Below are 5,261 nucleotides of genomic sequence, written 5' to 3'. Positions count from 1 at the left end.
CCTGGGCAACAGACCAAGACCGTGTCTCAAAAAAAAAAAAAAAAAAAAGCCAGGCACGGTGGCTCACGCCTGTAATCCCAGCACTTTGGGAGGCTGAGGTGGGGGGGATCACTTGAAGTCAGGAGATCGAAACCAGCCTGGCCAACATGGAGAAACTCTGTCTCTACTAAAAATACAAAAATTAACCAAGGCTGGTGGCTGGTGCCTATAATCCCAGCTACTTGGAAGGCTGAGGCAGGAGAATTGCTTGAACCCGGGAGGTGGAGGTTGCAGTGAGCTGAGATTGTGCCACTGCACTCCAGCCTGGGCGACAGAGCAAGACTCCGCAAAAAAAGAAAGAAACGGCCAGGCGCGGTGGCTCACGCTTGTAATCCCAGCACTTTGGGAGGCCGAGGCGGGCGGATCACAAGGTCAGGAGATCGAGACCACGGTGAAACCCCGTCTCTACTAAAAATACAAAAAATTATCTGGGTGTGGTGGCGGGCACCTGCGGTCCCAGCTACTCGGAGAGGCTGAGGCAGAAGAATGGCGTGAACCCGGGAGGCGGAGCTTGCAGTGAGCCGAGATTGAGCCACTGCACTCCAGCCTGGGTGAAAAAGCGAGACTCCGTCTCAAAAAAAAAAAAAAAAAGAAAAAGAAAGAGAGAGAGAGAAATAAAGAAAGAAAGAAAGAAAGAAAGAAAGAAAGAAAGAAAGAAAGAGAAAGAAAGAAAGAAAGAGAAAGAAGGAAAGAAAGAGAGAGAGAGAGAAAGAGAGAGAGAGCGGGAGGGAGGGAGGGAAGGAGGGAAGGAGGGTGGAAGGAGAGAAGGAGATATAAAGGCCCAAAGTCCAAGAAGGCAGGAATCTTTGTTTTGTTTATGGCTGGCACTCAATAGATGTTAAGCACCTGTGTTCCTCACAATACTACTACTAAGAAGCATAAACCAAAAAGTGTCAAAGACAGATCTCAATCAATCTAGAAGTTTATTTTGCCAAGGTTAAGGACTATGACCAGAAGAAAGCAACACAGAATCACAGAAGGAGTGTCGTTTGTCATTTTCTCCAAAGATAATTTTGAGCGCTTCAGTAATTAAAGAAGAAATGCAGACTGGAAATGAAAGAGGGAGGAGACTGTCACTGTCACATACTGGATCCACAGGCTGCAAGAGAAAAGCAGCAGATAGAGGAATAAATTACGTATTCATCTCACGCTCAGTAAATCAGATATTGTGAACATAGAGTAGCTATCTGTGGAGTTATTTAACCTTATTTATTTATTTATTTATTTATTTATTTATTTATTCATTTATTTATTTATTTTGAGATGGTGTCTTTCTCTGTTGCCAGGCTTGAGTGCAGTGGCGTGATCTCGGCTCACAGCAGCCTCCACCTCCTGGGTTCAAGTGATTCCCCTGCCTCAGCCTCCTGAGTAGCTGGGACTACAGGCACCTGCCACCACGCCCGGCTAATTTTTTGTATTTTAGTAGAGATGGGGTTTCACCATGTTGGCCAGGCTGGTCTCGATCTCCTGACCTTGTGATCCGCCTGCCTCAGCCTCCCAAAGTGTTGGGATTACAGGCGTGAGCCACCATGCCCAGGCAATATTTACCCTTTTATCTGTAACTATCTGCTTAGGAACAAAAGGAAAGGCAGTTGCTTTTTTATTTTTTTGAGCCAGGGTCTCACTCTCTTGCCCAGGCTAGAGTGCAGTGGTATGATCTTGGCTCATTGCAGCCTCGACCTCCCAGGCTCAAAGGATCCTCTCACCTCAGCTCCGAGTAGTTTGGACCACAGGCACATGCCACCGTGCCCGGCTAATTTTTCTATTTTTTTTGTAGAGATGCAGACTCACTATGTTGCCCAGGCTGGTCTCGAACTCCCGGGCTGAAGCAATCCTCTGGCCTTGACCTCCCAAAGTTCTGGGATTATAGGTGTGAGCCACTGTGCCCTACTGAAAGGCAGTTTCTTGCATAACTCTTCGGTTTAATTGTTTTCCTTTTGGACTAGTGAATTGGGGGTCCCAAGATTTTGTTTTTCTTTCACAGAAGTATAACTAATCATAGATTCTGCTGTTTAGTATATATATATTCTTTCTTTGCTGTTCAAGAGTTTGTCAATGTAGAACATTTTCCAAAAGAAGTGTAACTATCACGCCTGTAATTCCAGCACTTTGGAAGGCCGAGGTGGGCAGATCACGACATCAAGAGATTGAGACCATCCTGGCTAACATGGGGAAACCCCGTCTCTACTAAAAATACAAAAAAATTAGCCGGACGTGGTGGCAGTTGCCTGTAGTCCCAAGCTACTCCGGAGGCTGAGGCAGGAGAATGGCGGGAACCGGGTGAACCCGGGAGGCGGAGCTCCCGCCTGGGCGACAGAGCAAGACTCAAAAAAAAAAAAAAAAAAAAAAAGAAGTGTAACTAAGGCTTGGCACAATGGCTCATGCCTGTAATCCCAACACTTCGGGAGTCCAAAGTGGGCAGATCATCTGAGGTCAGGAGTTCAAGACCAGCCTGGCCAACATGGCCAAACCCCATCTCTACTAAAAATACAAAAATTAACTGGCGTGGTGGCACATGCCTGTAATCCCAGCGACTCTAGAGGCTGAGGGGGCAGAATTGCTTGAACCTGGGAGGCGGAGGTTGCAGTGAGCTGAGATGGTGCCACTGCAGTCCAGCCTGGACAAGGGATTGAGACTCCGTCTCAAAAACAAAACAAGGCCGGGCGCGGTGGCTCATGCCTATAATCCCAGCACTTTGGGAGGCCGAGGTGGGCGGATCAAGAGGTCAGGAGATCGAGACCATCCTGGCTAACACGGTGAAACCCCGTCTCTACTAAAGATACAAAAAATTAGCCGGGCGCGGTGGCGGGCGCCCTGTAGTCCCAGCTACTCAGGAGGCTGAGGCAGGAGAATGGCATGAACCCGGGAGGTGGAGCTTGCAGTGAGCCAAGATCGCACCACTGCACTCCAGCCTGGATGACAGAGTGAAACTCTGTCTCAAAAAACAAACAAACAAACAAAACAAAACAAAAAAACAACGGCGGGGCACAGTGGCTCACGCCTGTAATCCCAGCACTTTGGGAGACCGAGGTGGGCGGATCACCTGAGGTCAAGAGTTCGAGACCAGCCTGACCAACATGGAGAAACCCCGTCTCTACTAAAAATACAAAAATTAGCTGGTGTGATGGCACATGCCTGTAATCCCAGCTACTTGGGAGGCTGAGGCAGAAGAATCGCTTGAACCCAGGAGGCGGAGGTTGTGATGAGTCGAGATCGCGCCACTGCACTCCAGCCTGGGCAACAAGAGCAAAATTCCACCTCAAAACAAAAAAAGAAGTGTAACTAACAACATCAGGTGGTGGGACCCGGGCATTTTTGGACCCCTCATACCTTCACCCACACCTCGGAGAGCAGATGTTTTGAATTGGAAACACCGAATTTTCAGTCCACCTAGAGTAAGCCCTTTGTTGGCTCAGCTTCTTGAACGTATGCGTTTCATGCTCACCACATCCAAACTGTAAGGCTCCATCCAACCAACCAACCAAAATCCCTGTCCTGGCCGGGAGCAGTGGCTCCCGCCTGTAATCCCAGCACTTTGGGAGGCCGAGGCGGGCGGATCACTTTAGACCATCTTGGCCAACATGATGAAACCCCGTATCTACTACAAATGCAAAATTTAGCTGGGTGTGGCAGTGCACACCTGTACAGCTACTTGGGAGGCTGAGTTGGGAGAATCGCTTGAACCCGGGAGGCAGAGGCTTCAGTGAGCGGATCATGATACTACACTGCAGCATGGGTGATTGAGTCAGACTCTGTGGAAAGAAAGAAAAAGAAAGGAAAGAAAAAGGGAAGGAGGGAAGGAAGGAAGGAAAAAACCTCTCTGTCCTTTTGGCCCTGAAGGGACCTTCGCTTTCCAAAGGGCTGTGGCAAGAAGGGCGGGTCGCAGCCAAGTCACCGGCGGGAGGGTCGGCAAGGACGGTTGCTAGGTCGCCGCACAGCTTCCGCCGCGGAGAGAACCAAGGGACGGGGAGGAGAAGTGAACGCCCGCCCCTATCCACGGTGCGGCCTGGGATTGGCTCACCGTTGTAAGGCCATGCCCCCAACCCAGGCAGCGCCGCGGCCACCTGCCCGGTTCCGAGACGGACCAGCAGGGGGCGGCCTGCACGTCCTGGCCGTGGCTCCTGCCCGTGGAGGAGACCCCAGCAGCCCAGACACCTAAGACCCGTGTTGAGTAATATCCCCGGCCCCGCACAGGGAGAGGTGCCTCTACCCCCGGGGACCCTGGCGAACCCACATTCCCCTGTTGATCATTCAGGCTGCACTGCGGAGCCGGAAGTCTGGGTCCAGATCCAGCGAATTCTGAGAATCCTCAGCGGCCCCTCGTCTAAGCCGCGGCAAAAAAAAGGGATTGGACTCACTGGACCACCTCCAAGGAGCCTGTCCAGTCTGACAGGCCCTATTTCTCATGGAAGACCCTGCGCTTCTCTGGCCTGAAGTTGAGAGCTGGCCCTGGCTCTGGCATTCCCTCTCTGAGTGCCTTGGGCAAGTTATAGCCTATTTCTGAGTTTGTTTCCTCATCCTATTGTTAAGTCCTATGAGGATTAGATGTCCTCAAAGGTCCCTTCCAGTTCTTAGCCATGAAACAGAATTGATAACATGTGGAAATCTCTGACATGTTAAATCTCTGACATGTTATGCTATTTAGCCACCTTCACCCTCTTTTCTTTTTTTTTGAGACTGAGTCTCGCTCTGTCGCCCAGGGTGGATTGCAGTGGTGCGATCTCAGCTCACTGCAACCTCCACCTCCTGGGTTCAAGCGATTTTCCTGCCTCAGCCTCCTGAGTAGCTGGAATTATAGGCATGCACCACCACATCCAGCTAATTTTTGTATTTTTAGTAGAGACGGTGTTTCACCGCGTTGGCCAGGCTGGTCTTGAACTCCTGACTTCAGGTATCCACCCACCTCGGCCTCCCAAAGTACTGGGATTACAGGCATGAGCCACTGTGCCTGGTCCTCTTTTCTTTTTTTTTAAATACAGGGTCTCATTCTGTCACCCAGGTTGGAGTGCAGTGGCACAATCCTAGTTCGCTGCAGCCTCCAACTCCTGGGCTCAAGCAATCCTCCCGCCTCAGCCTCCCGACTAGCTGGAACCACAGGCACACACCACAATGCCCGGCTTTTTTTTTTTTTTTTTTTTTTTGAGAGACGAGCTCTCACTGTGGTGCCCAGCCCCACCTTCACTTTCTGTACACAAAAGTTCTAGAAAAGGAGGGGAAAGGCT

The 5,261-nt window shown here is 50.4% G+C and overlaps 1 long non-coding RNA gene across 1 annotated transcript; it reads right to left on the bottom strand.

The window, feature by feature from the left end:
* Positions 1 to 945: 945 nt before the first annotated feature.
* On the bottom strand, positions 946 to 4,793 carry LOC131383826 (uncharacterized). Its single transcript, XR_009214179.1, has 2 exons — positions 3,680 to 4,793; positions 946 to 1,138 (listed from the first exon to the last, which is right to left on the bottom strand). It is a non-coding gene; the product is annotated as an uncharacterized LOC131383826 (long non-coding RNA).
* Between the last annotated feature and the right edge of the window lie 468 nt (positions 4,794 to 5,261).

The sequence above is a fragment of the Hylobates moloch genome, unplaced genomic scaffold, assembly GCF_009828535.3.
Source record: "Hylobates moloch isolate HMO894 unplaced genomic scaffold, HMol_V3 SCAFFOLD_6, whole genome shotgun sequence".
NCBI lineage: Eukaryota > Metazoa > Chordata > Mammalia > Primates > Hylobatidae > Hylobates > Hylobates moloch.
This window is presented reverse-complemented; position numbering and strand designations above follow the sequence as displayed.